Source organism: Tachypleus tridentatus, chromosome 1 (genome assembly GCF_004210375.1).
Source record: "Tachypleus tridentatus isolate NWPU-2018 chromosome 1, ASM421037v1, whole genome shotgun sequence".
In the NCBI taxonomy this organism is placed as follows: Eukaryota; Metazoa; Arthropoda; class Merostomata; order Xiphosura; family Limulidae; genus Tachypleus; species Tachypleus tridentatus.
Window position 1 is genome coordinate 61332790 of NC_134825.1, and position 15163 is coordinate 61347952.

The 15163-nt window shown below is 33.6% G+C and overlaps 1 long non-coding RNA gene across 2 annotated transcripts; it reads right to left on the reverse strand.

The window, feature by feature from the left end:
• Nucleotides 1-5466: 5466 nt before the first annotated feature.
• LOC143249812 (uncharacterized) lies at nucleotides 5467-13360 on the reverse strand. Of its 2 annotated transcripts, none has more exons than XR_013027954.1 (3): nucleotides 12784-13360; nucleotides 12434-12580; nucleotides 5467-9355 (listed from the first exon to the last, which is right to left on the reverse strand). It is a non-coding gene; the product is annotated as an uncharacterized LOC143249812 (long non-coding RNA). The 2 variants fall into 2 exon arrangements; XR_013027951.1 differs by having other exon boundaries at nucleotides 5467-9476.
• Nucleotides 13361-15163: the final 1803 nt, after the last annotated feature.

A 15163-nucleotide genomic window follows, 5' to 3' on the forward strand; every position in this document is an offset into this window, starting at 1 on the left:
TGAATTATGGTTTCTTCTGATTGATTTCACTTCCTATTTTACCATACGTTTGGTAAAATAGGAATTTGCTGACCTTCATGTTATCTTTTCAGGTCTGCATCCATTTCTTCTGACTTCCATTTGGATTAATGATGATGAACACGTTTATATTTTTAACTCGTGTGTTCTTTCATCGGTAATTTTAGGTCCTTTTCTATTTTAAAAGCCTGTAATTCAGTTATTTTTTTGAAACGGTTCCTTTCTGGCTACATGCATAGATAGGCGTCATCATATCGTTAAAAGCAATAGGTTCCTTTTCAATTTAAGAAATGTGGCAGATATAATATGAGTAAGGTCTGTGGCTGGGTCAGTGTCTCCCTCTCCATATCTTTGCAAGTTTGCGTGGAAATCGTTATTGGCTAAAATAGAGTTGATGTTTGGTAGAACCTTCTCAAATAATTCTACCATTTATATTTTGATCCTTGTCTAGCTAGATAGAGCTCCAGATGTTAAAGTCAACTTCACTGATAATTATTTTGCCTGTATTCATAAGAAAATTCAACTGACTAATTCACTGCTTCTTGTCTGTCATTATGTCAATGGAATTATACAAATTGCCCAGAATGTCTTCCTTACCAGCGATCTCGAGGCTGACTGTTTGAGCCTTTACTTCCACTGTCTTTCTAGGTGTAATCATTTGTAGGATTCAGTGTTGGCATCTACAAAGGTGAAATGTTCTCTTTTGTTATTTACCTCCACTGTCAATAGTTCAAAATTACTTTGATTCTCTGTGATACGATAGTATCTCCCGTAGCTTTGTTTCTTGCACCCAACATTACCTGATCTCATTCATGGCTATTCTTCTCACTTTGTAGGCACCTACAGTCATTCCAAGATAATTATCCAAGTACATTTTCTGTTCACAGTTTTCCTTTTATTTACTTATTTTAGGGCTTAATAAGACTGTCAACTATTAGGCTGAAGTAACATTTAATACAAAGAAGTGATTAGAGGTTTTACAATGTTGAATTAAGTAAGATTACCTTTTATATAATAGAAGTACAGTTGGTTATTAAATTATCAATCTTCATAAAGGCTACATCGCATTTTTTTTCATCTCCAATTGTACCACATTAAGTTTAGCTACCGTTAATGACCAAAATACATTTTTCACTACTTTAGAACATTTCATTTAACAAGGAATTATGTATTCTAATAATCTTGAGTCATTTTATTGTATTGAGTTCCTGAGCATATTGTTCAACATCAATAATCGGTGAAGAAACTTTGACACCTTACTGAAGTTCATAAGTTTCCAGTCACACAGGGTTAAAACATATTTCTTAACTATAACCTAGAATCAGAAGATCTATGTTTTACATCTTGATTACTATTAATTATATCAGCTCCTTTTTTAAGCCTTTGTCCATATGACTGGCATTTCTTAACGACCAAATTATGCAAGAGTTTCGATTACGTGAATTATTTGCCTTTACATGACTTGGTCAACAGGAATTAAAGTTTTTCAATCTAAATACACAATATGTATACTTTAGCTTCATGGGCAGGTTAAGGACTTCTATGTTTTTAATCATGGCTGTTTTTGCTTTTGAATTTTTGAATTTCAGACCAAAGAATGGATAAATAGTTAGTAACACCCGCTCACAGGGGCTTCGTCTGACGTTTTGAACTAGATAGTGTGAGTGTCTGTAACTTTTATAACATTCCCCCAAGATGGAAGTTTGTAACTATTTCAAAAGTATCACCTTTTGAGTTTTGGACTTTCGGACCTACAGCCTTGCACAATAAGTTCTAGGCTATGCTCGTCTTTCTGCATAGATTGTTTACATGTTTACAGCTTTCTCACTATGAACCTGGATAGATCAAAATGAAGTATTGCATATGTCTGTACTTGCCCATTTTTTTGTTGTTGTTGTTTAAAATTTGACCAATGCAGACAGACATTTGTAGTTTATTTTAAACATTTATAGAAAATAAATTTTATAGTTTCGTAAAAAGTTAATACCAGCCCCTAGAAAATAACAGTTTCATATTTCGTGGACTTAAAATTACCAAACCTGGATCATTACTAAAAAAAAATTAATCAAGTGTGAAAACGAAATGGGGCACGGTCTTTTCAGAAAGAGTGATATAATACTTGTAAAATATTCCAAAAAAAAAAGAAACGTGAAATAATTCTAGTTAATGAGGAAAGAAGGATATTATTTATAAAAGCAGCTTTACTTGACACAGAAAAAACTTCATTTCTGAAAATAAGCCTATTTTATCACAATTCCACTGCTGCTACCATCTAACTGTAGTCATTATTTGTTTTTTGAATTCAGTGCAAAACTACTCGAAGTCTATTTACGCTTGCTGTCCTTAATTTTGAAGTGGTAGACTAGATGGAAAGCAGCTAGTCAGAAACACCCATCGTCAACTTTTAGGCTACTCTTTGCCAACAAAAAGTGGCTTTAACACTCTCATCATGATGTTCCCATGGCTGAAAGAGCGAGAATTTTCTTGTAGTCATTGCGTATTACACTGTAATAAATAAATTGTAGCTCCAACTACTTTTAAAAGATAAAAGAAAATATTTATATAAATATTAATTTACATTTGTTTCTTTTTCGTGGGTTTTCTTCATTTATTTGAGTATTAAAGACAACATTAACATACTCTTATGACACAAACATAGTTTTGATACAACACGTAACATAGAATACAACTTCGCATTTTACCCCTTTGCCTTTAATATTTATAAACGACTGATATCAAATATTATGATATTATGCTTTTATTGGCGTAGAGTAATCCTACAAGTCAAAATCTCACTTAACTATCCGAACTTAAGCCAATCGCAGTCTCGTTTATCTCTCTCTGCATAATTAACTGTTTGGTTCTTTTCCCGCTATAAATCAAAGCCATGTACAGAACATGTTATGTGGACTCACCGTCCACAGTTCTTACACCACATAGCAGAAAATTTAAGAATCACGCCCTGATTCTTTATGAGCTTATAAATAGTTATAAACTGGTAGTTCAACCAGTGTTACGTCTTTAGTGAAGTATTCTTTTTAAAGTCAAGTTTGTTTTTTTATTTTGGAGTCTCAACAGAATGCTCTCTGTCATCAGTTGTCGTCATATTTAGGGCTAACTCTGGCGTACTTGGTACAAATAGCATAGTATCTGTTGTGAGCTATTGTTTTTCTAAAACCAAGTGTGGCACTTTGGACTCTAAAGTAGTTATTGTCGTTGTAAGCTGTTATCTTTTCCAAGGCCAATTAGAGCATTCTAAAAATCAAATAGTTTTGTTTGTTTTTGAATTTCGCACAAAGCTACTCGAGTGCTATCTGCGCTAGTCGTCCCTAATTTAGCAGTGTAAGACTAGAAGGAAGGCAGCTAGTCATCACCACCCACCGCCAACTCTTGGACTTCTTTTTTACCAATGAATAGTGGGATTGACCGTTACATTATAACGCCCCAACGACTGAAAGAGCGAGCATGTTTGGTGCGACGAGGATGCGAACCCGCGACCCTTAGATTACGAGTCGCACACTTTAACCCGCCGGGTCCCTAGGGTTAATTAATACATTAAAAAGTGTCACTCAGTAGCTTAACTCCGACATTATATAGATAAATAAATATCCCTTTATTACAATGCAGTGGCTATAAAATACTCTTGCTAAATAGTTCCAGATGGCACTGCTGTACCTTTTTTTTTATATATAGAAACACCATTATACACGAGGTAAATGCCTCCGAAGATTTTTGTTTGTTTGTTTAGAATTAAGCACAAAGCTACTCAATGGGCTATCTGTGCTCTGCCCACCACGGGTATCGAAACCCGGTTTTTAGTGTGTAAGTCTGCAGACATATCACTGTGCCACTGGGGGAGAACCTCCGAAGAAGGCAGAGATTGTTATAGCGTGTCAGATCTTTTACAAAAATAATGCTTTATAGCGCTGTTTTCACATCTTAATACAATGGAGTTAAACAAGAAGACGTCTATGCCACAAATATCCAAACTAAACAAAAAATGTGTCAACTTATCCGATATGTGCTTTTTATCAGGCCATTGTTCACTTCACGAAAAGTATCAGCAAAAGAAAAGCCTTTTTTTTCTTATCATTATCTGAAACGTATTTCAAGTTATCGAATCAGCTACACAACTTTCCATTTAGTATAATCCTTTGTAATGTGATATGTAGACATGTCTTCTCTTTTCTACCTATTTCAGTCAGAAAGAAATTTATTTTTTTTTAGTTTATTTGGTTTGTGCGTTTCAGTATAACAACGTTTTCAGGAGGCAAGTTCAAATAGGGCCCGGCATGGCCAGGTGGATAAGTCACTCGACTCGTAATCTGAGAGTCGCGGGTTCGAATCCCCATCACACCAAACATGCTTGTCCTTTCAACCGTGGGGTGCATTATAAGGTGACGGTCAATCCCACTATTCGTTGGTAAAAGAGAAGCCCAAGAGTTGGCGGCGGATGGTGATGACCAGCTGTCTTCCCTCTAGTCTTACATTGCTAAATTAAGGACGGCCAGCGCAGATAGCCCTCGTGAAGCTTTGCGCGAAATTCAAAAAATAAACAATAACTCTGTTATCAAATTTATTACTTGCTTAAAATTTACCAAAAAATTTAATTTCACAAATTATTATATTACTCAATTTGGACATTCGTCTATAATTAATACATAAAATTGCCCATATGACTTACAGTTATCTTAGGCTAAATAATATATTAGATTCAAACTAACCATATTTACTATACAAAAAATTCTAATACTAATTCTAATTTTAATATTCTATCCACAAACTAATCAATGATGTCACACAATCGCAAGAATGTTTCCTGAGCTTGTACGTGATGAAATAGAATCAATAAACAAATATTTATGCATTAATAAATGTCTTCAAACTTGTCACCAGAAATAATTTAATATAACAGTATAGTGTGTTACTGCATGGCTTATTTTGGAAATATTTGTATAAGTGTTTGAAAAAAAATAAAAAAAACCATCTGGTTTCAAGGTAGTTTAGAGAACTTACAAAATTAATTTCAATAGAATAAAAAATATCGAAAATTATGATGTAGAAAAATGTGTTATATTTCTTTTTATTAATACACATGTTATTTTAGTAGTGATTTAAAATTATAGGAAAGAACAATTGACAAATGTCGAAATCATTGTAAATAGCAACATGTTCTTGCAATACTCAGACAACGCGTGTTACCCTCCTGCTCGTTTATTCAGATACAAACGAGGCCAAGGCTAGACAAACGTTGTTTTTTAATTACTCCTATTACTATTTGTGACCTTGTGCTATACAAGTTGTTGACGACCGCTAGCAGACTTGCTTTGCTGTCCGCCATTGTGTTTCACTATATTCAAGGAGCTTAAGGCTAAGGTCTTTCTAAGAAAGGAAGTGAAGCCTAATTATGTTAACAATATCTGCAGTAGAAAATAAAAAAGATGTATGTTGATTTTTATCTGTATTTATTAGTATGAACATACAAGTTTACAATCAACATTAATTGAATTTATTATTATACCAAGGTTGGAAAGTTCACTTCTCAAAACTTGAATAACAACAACGTCGATCTTGTCATATGTGTAACAAAACGTGGTGCAAACGTCTTCAATCATTGTCTGAAAAACAATACTTCACGTTTTTGGACCCTCTTTTACTTTGGCTTATCATTTTTACGGTCATAATTCTACAGTGTGGCCCGTAAGTCCCTACCCATCCATATGCTATTATGTTATATTAAATTACTCATGTATTATACATTTTTTCTTTCTTTTTTTCAGAGAAATATGGCCGATGTAAGCCTATTTACATTGCTATGTTGAGGTACATGTCTCACAGCGAGAATGAGGGACAGCACACAAATAATACATTGGATACATAAGATATATGGATGGTTATGGACTTACGAACCATCCTGTATATATAAAAGTGTTAATTCATGAATAACCAATTTAAAGAGCTCAACCAGTATAGATAATTTTATGTGGCAAACAAATTTCACAAACTCAGTCATTTTGTTGGGTTCTAAATTGTAAACGAAGAACAATTTGTTTTTAGCTCGTACTCTTTCGAAGTGTTTGTTTGCTTGTTTGTATTGAATTTCGGGTGAAGCTACTCGAGGACTATTCACACTAGCGTCTCTAATTTTAAAGCGATAAAATAGAAGGAAAGAAGATAGTCAACACAGCCCACCGCCAACTCTTGGGCTACTATTTATCAGTGAACAGTGATATTGACTGTCACATTACAATGCTCCCACTGCTAAAAGGGCTAGCATATTTGGAGACGTGTTCGAAGTGTAAAAGCTTCAATTCCATTGTAATACTAACGAAATTATTTTTAAAAAGTGCTGTACGTACATCTGTCAAAAATAACTTTAAAGGCTCTAGACAATATCTATGTCATGAGAATATACATGAATTATAAATCTTCAAAAGAAACTTGAGGAAAATTTCAAAGCTAACACGAAAATAAGTCTTGTAGAGAAATATATATATATATAATGAAAATTAATAAAATATTTAACTATACAAATTTTAAGGTAAAGTCTAATCGCTTTCTGGACCCTAAAAATCGGGCTTCGATACTCGGAGTGGACACAACAAAGCAAATAAACCGTGTAAAATAGTTAGGAAAATTATAAAGAATAATACATCAACTGTTAACAAGATTGTTTTTTCAACTGTGACAAACTGATGTATATTAATTCAGTGATGAACAGTTGATTTATTTTAATAAAATAGGCTAATTGTACCAATCCACCACAAACAAATTGTCCTATGCCTTATAATAATAATAATATTTTTAACATATATTAGGAACAGTACGTGAAGTAAACAAATCCTATTTTTTTCATCGTATAGAATTCAGGAAGTATCATGGTGGGAAGGCATTGTTTTTTGATGGACACAATCAAACCGGATAAGGATATTTAAACATAGAATAGATAAATATAAAATGGTTGACCTTCGGTATACCAATATATATATATATGTTAGTTTGTTGGTTGATATTTCTAGCGCATAGTTACACAATAAGATATTTGTGCTCCGTTTACAGTTGACGACTAAGCCCCGGATATTAGTTGTAAGTTCGTAGATTTACCGCTGATCAATTGCAACATAAATGTTGATAATAATTAATCACATAAAGTTCCTCCACTATGTTTTTTGTTTATCGAAATGCCCAAATACAATGCAGATTATTAAAGCGCGTGTTTTACTGATTTATAACGATAATGTTATCCTAAATCTTTTAAAATATGACACATAAGTGCTTTTATAACATTTGAAATAATTTGTATCTTCAATAATGATAAAGCTATATAAAGCAATCTTATAAATGTATTAACAAAAACTTAGTTAGTGTGACTTAATGGAAGAGAAGTGAAAAGATATAAAAGTTTCGCAGATAGCTGGAATTCGATATTTCTCAAAATGTTGTTTAGTGGTCAAATTATAATTTGTGAAGGATGTAAGTTTTTATTGCGCCAGTCAAACCATGATATCTAATCTATGATGGCATTTCATGATTGATGCAGTCATCGATATTTAATCAATACTATATAACGTCAGAAAAAGTTGTAAGTGGATGACATTCCTGGATTTGGTCTTTAAAATCATATATCTCAATTAGGTATAATACAGTTAAATGAGATATCTCATACAATGCTGATCCTAATGTTAAATGATATGCTTTGAAGTTCATAAGGTTTGATGAAAATGCTCTTGCAGTTGTAAGGAAGGACATATTTTTCGTCCCGTGAATACTTGGTGGATATTTGTAGGGTGCCTTGACCCGACATCGAAATTGTTTTAGGAACTTTAGACTGAATATTATTTTTATGACGTGCTCGTTCGATACTGGATCTTCTCCCATTGCTCCCAAGGGAGCCGTAAGAATACCTGCCAAGTTTAGTTACAATCGGTCCAGCGATTCGCAAGCTATAAGGCCCGGTATGGCCAGGTAAGTTAAGACGTTCGACTCGTCATCTGAGGGTAGCGGATTCGAATTCGTGTCGCACCAAACATGCTCTCCTTTCAGCCGTGAGGACGTTATAATTTTACAGTCAATCCCACTATTCGTTGGTAAAAGAGTTGCTCAAGAGTTGGCGGTGGGTGGTGATGACTAGCTGTCTTCCCTCTAGTTTTACACTGCTAAATTAGGGACGGCTAGCGCAGATAGCCCTTGTGTAGCTTTTCACGAAATTCAAAACAAACAAGTAAGCTATAACTGAGCATACACACATAGACTTTTGTCAAATAACGTTCTAGATAATTTTGGACACAGTATTACTTTACCGATACGACTTAACCATGACAGAAGAACAGAGCACTCAAAGAGGAAGGGTGTGAACATAGATTATTCATTCTGCGTCATATGCCAAGAAATTACAACAGTTTTACATTCAGCTACATTGTAAAGAAGGAATAGAGTTAGGAAATCTGGGAATTAGAAGAAAAACTATGTCATGAACATTTTTAGTGTTGATAGGGTGTAAATATGATCAGATATAGACTATCATGTTCACGAGGTAAAGTGGCACAAATCTTACTGAAGTAACTAGTGTAGACAATTAAGTATACTTTTCTTACGTTTTTATTTATTTTATTTATAAATATTATAATCCGTTATGTCATCAATTGGATATTCTCACTGTTAACGATATTTTCGGTCGTAATCCCAATAATACCTCACGAGGTTCGGCAAGCTTATGATATTTAGGTTACTTTTGGATACTCATATCAAGCTAAAAATGCAAAACAATCTCTGTAACAAAAACATGAAAAAAGCTAAAAATTAATGAAATTAGATATAATACACATTCTAACCAATATTGCTAATGTAATTAACAATAAAAATAATAGAGTATACCTTATACGGAACACTAGCTGTTGGCTTTAAGTGCTGTTGTAGATTTGATGTTCATTGAAAATGTAATATCAGTAAAACCGTGTATAAGCAAAACTTTACAAACTCCTTTCTAAAAATGTCTTGTGACCAATAAAATATCCATTGCACAACTTCAACAGTTTAAATTCAGAGGCATATGACATGGTCTGGTGGTTAGGACATTCGAGTCTCAATCCGAGGATCGCAGGTTCGAAGCTCATCCCTCAAAATATTCGCTCTTTCAGCTGTGGAGGAGTTGTGATAATGATGGTTAATTCCACTATTCGTTAGTAAAGAGCATCCAAGAGTTGACGAATGGAATATTGACTGACATCCTTCTCTATAATCCCCTACTTGTACAGCAGCAAGTCTACAGATTTACAACGCTAAAATCAGGGGCTCGATTCCCTTCGGTGGACACAGCAGATAGTCTGATGTAGTTTTACTGTAGGAAACACACATGCATTCATTCTTCCTAGTCTTAATTTCAAACTTAATGACAACTAGAGTAGTTTTTTTGCGAAATTCAAACTACAAAGCAAAATATATTTAATGGAATGTGATATCTGGAAAAAATAAGATTAAGACACATCTTTAATACTTAAGTGTGGAGTCAAGTAGCGAGACATTACTAAAAACTAGTGATTACAGGTGCAAATTAATAAATTAAATGAATATTATAAGCGTACAATAAATACATAGAAAATTGGTCCTCTAGTGTTGAATGTACTACAAAGAAAACAATACGTTAAATATACTATAAGAAGTATTTAACACAACGTACCACACTTTAATTAACCAACCTCTGTCATTTAATAAAACACGCGAAACAAGCAACAGAAATCAATAAATAAAGTAGACTTTTTTGTAAACACCAAAATGTGAATGCCATAAGAATTGCAAAAAGTTCAACAATAATAATAGGATATAGAAAGGGAAGTCACAACAATCGTATATATGCCAAAAAAGTAATTAAAAAATTCCAATGGTGTAATGACATACTATATACAGACCTATTTTAACAGCTATCATTAACAATACATAATAAACAATTGTAATGCTGAAAAAGTCTATTGTACATTATAAGGTGTGAAATATTCGAAGTTGTAAATGGAAAATTAATAACTTCAAAGTTGAAAGTGTTTGTGTTACTGAAACCTTTGTCTTAAATTTTTAATTAGTAATGCTGATATTTAAATCCATATTTGTGCTTTTTTTAGTGGAATAGTTTTTTTTTAGAGTAAGCTACTGTGTATGAATGTGCTTGTGTTTTGAAAAAGTCTTCATAATTAAGAATAATAATATTGTCATAATATATAAAGCGTGGCTGATATGCAAACTTTATTATAGTTTTTCTTACAAATATTTGTAATGTTTGAAAATTTCATGGCTTTTAGATTTAACATGACACCAAACTGGAAAAGGATTAATATGGAACACTTTGAAAAGGTCATTTCGAGGAACCTTATACTTGTCTTATTATCCATGCAGGTGAAATTGATGAAAGTGGCTATGAATGGGTGCTGGTTGTAAGTAGAGGCACTGTATTCCTGTGACTGGTTGTAAGTAGAGGCACTGTATTCTTGTGACTGGTTGTAAGTAGAGACTGTATTCTTGTGACTGGCTGTAAGTAGAGACACTGTATTCCTGTGACTGGTTGTAAGTAGAGACACTGTATTCCTGTGACTGGGTGTAAGTAGAGACACTGTATTCCTATGACTGGCTGTAAGTAGAGACACTGTATTCCTGTGACTGGGTGTAAGTAGAGACACTGTATTCCTGTGACTGGCTGTAAGTAGAGACACTGTATTCCTGTGACTGGTTGTAAGTAGAGATACTATATTCCTGTGACTGGGTGTAAGTAGAGACACTGTATTCCTGTGACTGGCTGTAAGTAGAGACACTGTATTCCTGTGACTGGTTGTAAGTTGAGACACTGTATTCCTGTGACTGGTTGTAAGTAGAGGCACTGCATTCCTGTGACTGGTTGTAAGTAAAGACACTGTATTCTTGTGACTGGTTGTAAGTAGAGACACTGTATTCTTGTGACTGGTTGTAAGTAGAGACTCTGTATTCCTATGACTGGCTGTAAGTAGAGACTCTGTATTTCTGTGACTGATGCATTTACTTTTTCCTCAGATCGAAACAAAAGTATAAATGGCATTAGAGACGATAAAGAACAACAAACTAACCTGTTCATAAAGTAACAAATACCTTCTCTCAAAGAACTTTATTGCATGCTGCGTTGTCATCGAGTGCGAGCTTGATATATAAAAATATTACTGGAAAGAACGTCCTCATCTTCTGTATAGTGTCGGCAATGGAGACTTCAGAAAGACAAGGCATTCATTTGCAGAGCTATAACATTTCTTCTTGCAGACTTGCAAACACTTTCACCAACCAGAAACGCTCTACACCTTCATTTGCTACGAGCCAATAATCAAATAACTATTTGATCGATGTTGTTTCCTCTATGAATATTTCTTCCTGAAATCATAGGCCAGTTGGACTGAATGTGGTCTGAGCCACGCTCCTCTTTTCCCCAAATTCATATATGAAACTACAACATATAAAAACAATACATAACTAACTGCAAGGTTTGTTAATGTGGATATAAATGCATTCCAACATGTCATTGTGATGGTGTACATTGTGACAATTTAGCAGGACAATTGAATTAGAAGCAAATAATTAGCTACGACGTACAATATACTGCAGAAGCTTAGTACGTTTTATTAACACGATTTTGAAGCCTTGATACGTCATTACAGTCTATGTTTTCATATTTGGTCATGCTGTATCTGATGGTAGTGAATCTTTTTGGAATAAGTAGGTAGCGTAGTTTCTTTTTCAAAAGACCTTGTTATAAGGCTATCATGACCAAAGCATATCACTCCTTCTTGTTTTCTTTCCTTAAGTCTTATTGTGTACAAAGGCAGCGCCTTCAAAGCGTCCATTTCAACAGTTCAATTACGTAGAAATCGATAAGTGCTTAATTTGTCATCTCCACCAGTACATTTTGTTGGTTTGTTCGTCGAATTTCAGACAAAGCTACTCAGTATTTGTGTTAGCCACTCTAATTTCTAATTTTCAAATGATAGTCTAAAAGTAAGGGAGCTAAGCAAGCTAATATCACTCACTGCCAATTTTTGGACTACTCTTGTCAGACCGAATTATAAGATTTGACCATTACTCTTATAATACAGTTGCAGCCCTAAAGCATGAAGCAAATATTTTGTTCGTTGTATTGTATAATGAGTTATAGACCATCAATTATACTCCACTACACTAGCTACTTGGCCCTTATGTCTTCGTATAGAACCAGTAGTTGTGATACATACCGTTCCACCACAAATTTATATCGGCTGTGGATTTCATGAAACTATCTGATTTGAATGTTTAAAATATGTAGTTGTCATAAAACTATTTTAAGTGCGCACAGTACGGTTATTAATTCAGTAGATAATACTGGTAAAAGTTTTGTGAAATTAATTGGACTGATAATTCATTTAATTTTACCTACCCCCATAGCAACACATTGACGTTCTGACTTTATTATCCAACCCATTGGTCTTCTACTGGGACGGCGGTAAGCCTTCGGAGTTACGCTGCTAAAATCAGAGGTTCAATTCCATTTGGTTTACACAGTAGATAGCCCGATGTAGCATTACTACAAGAAAAAGAAACAATATAACACATTAATAATTAATACGTTCGTGGGACAATAAGTTATCTTCACTAAATCCCATCATTAAACATAGCATGATGCTTTTACCTTACGATTTTACACGTTTCTTAGCTCATAATTTGACTATATAGTCCTTTATTAACATTTGCGATTAAAGGTCAATATCAACAGTGCCATCCACTTACCTATTGTTTGTGACCATATGCATGTTGTACTGACCTACTTCTCGTTTGTGACCGTATGTATGTTGTATTGACTTACTTCTTGTTTGTGACCGTATGTATGTTGTATTGACTTAACTTTCGTTTGTGACCGTGTGCATGTTGTATTGACTCATCTCCCTTTTCTGACCTTATGTATGTTGTACTTATTAAATATGAATGACTGCTTGTAACAGGAACTGTTTTGAAAACCTTTTCTAATCTTGGCTAACCAGGCTTGGCTCATTATTAGAGTTATGTATTATATCGTTGAGTGAAGTGAGAATACGTCTCGACGTAGTTGCTTTTCTGTTCTCAATATGCGAGTGAAATAAAAGAATAGCAAGTTCTTGTTTTGTATTTTAAAATAATATTTCTTAACAAATATGATGATAATTGAAAAAATAATGTTTAGAGTGTTTGTTTTACCTAATATAAATATATAAAAGCATACGATGTAAATATCACAGATAACTAAAATTTGTGTTCATAACATTTAGTGCCATTCGCTAAAAAATGTGAGGGAAATAACTTGTTATATAATTTTATAGCTATTAATGGATACGCTGGAAAACAGTAATAGTTAAAAGTTCAGATTACAGATCTAGTAAAATATTACGGCTTAGTGGAAATATTTATTAGTGCTTATTTTTATTATTATTTACACCTTGGCTAAGAAGTATTCATAAACGTGTCAAGAGTGTAACCATAATAATAAATTATCGTGTAATCTTGTATAGACAGATTTAGTTGTATTATAATTTATTGTATGGAGCAGTGCAAAGTGCAGTCACAATGAGAAAGTTATTCAAAAATTTCGTTTACTGAACAGTCTTAGACACGCTAGAAAGAGAATAAAGATAAAATTGTTTGAGTTATCACTTTAATTAAGGCAGTTCAGTTCGTGTTTTGTAAATTAATTTGACGTTTTTTATTGCTTTACAGTAATTCACTAATTTCACAATTAGTGTGAATTTCGATCGTTTATGTTCAATTACTCTCTAGGCCTACCGCTGGTACAGCGCTATGTAAAATTGTAACGCTAGAATTCGAGTTTCAGTATCCATGGTAGGCACAACAAACAAGCTCTAATTGTAAATTTTATATTATTATCTTGCCACACGAGCTGTCAAATTTTAATAACCGAATGTATGTTGATAATCATATTAACTATCTACATAGTTATTTAAGTGCAGATAACCTAGTTGCTTTGCGCCATGAAACGCTAAACCAACCAACCAATCATAGTTATTTCACTTCCTCCACTTTGTATCAGAAATCCTTTATACAAAATTTGTTATTATAGCCCTTTGTCAAATATCAAAATATTGCTTATATCACTAATTAATACATCATATCATGGTTATTAATAAAATATTTTGAGATATACTTTATAAAGTTGTGTAAAGCAACCAACATAAGCATAACTATTAAATGTCTTACGACTCAGGTTTTGTTTTTTCAATTAAATAACACAAGTTTCAATAAAACAGACATTTAGTTCATTATATAGAACAGTGTTTTGTACATCAGTAAATCCTGGGTTCGATTCTCTTCGTTAAAAAGAACACGGTTTGTTAAGGGCGTGGTTTTGTGCCAAAATGAACAAAATGACCGTATAATATGCAGTTCAAAAAGCTTCTTATTGTCGTTTTTTGGTATTCGTTACCCACCTGTTTGAAAGTGTGATATGTATATTTCTTTCATGAGAATAGTAAATAAAATCGTTAAAACGTATAAAATAAAAATAGCAGTCACTCCACATCTTAAAGTTGGAGACAAATGTTTATCACATGTATTGAAGTACACTCTCTACTCGTCATTGGCAGAAGAGAACACGAGCATACAGGAAGAAAGGAAACATCTAGAGCACCACACACTGTTACTGGTTACTGGGATTGTCCATTACGACCAATAATGTCCACATATGAATCGTTTAATTACAATCTTGGTAAATACATAACGTGGGCATTCCCCAAATATGTAACATCAGCCAGCTCATTCATCAAAGACTCTTTTAATTTCAAGTCTAACCTAAATCAACTTAATCATAAAACCTTAATGGCCAGTTTCGATGTTATATCCCTCTTTACAGAAGTTCCAACCACTGAAGCCTGCAAGATAGCCTTAGAACTCTATATCCGAGACCCTAACCCATCTATAGACATTCCCAGCAACCAATTAGCAACCCTCATAGAATTCACCACGATAAAGACAAACTTCATGTTCAACAACCACAACTATATACAAACAAATGGCCTAAGCATGGGCAACCTAGTATCACCAGTTCTAGTCAATATTTTTATGACACAAGTTGAAACACAAGCAGTTAACACAGCATTACATCCACCACTATACTGGTACA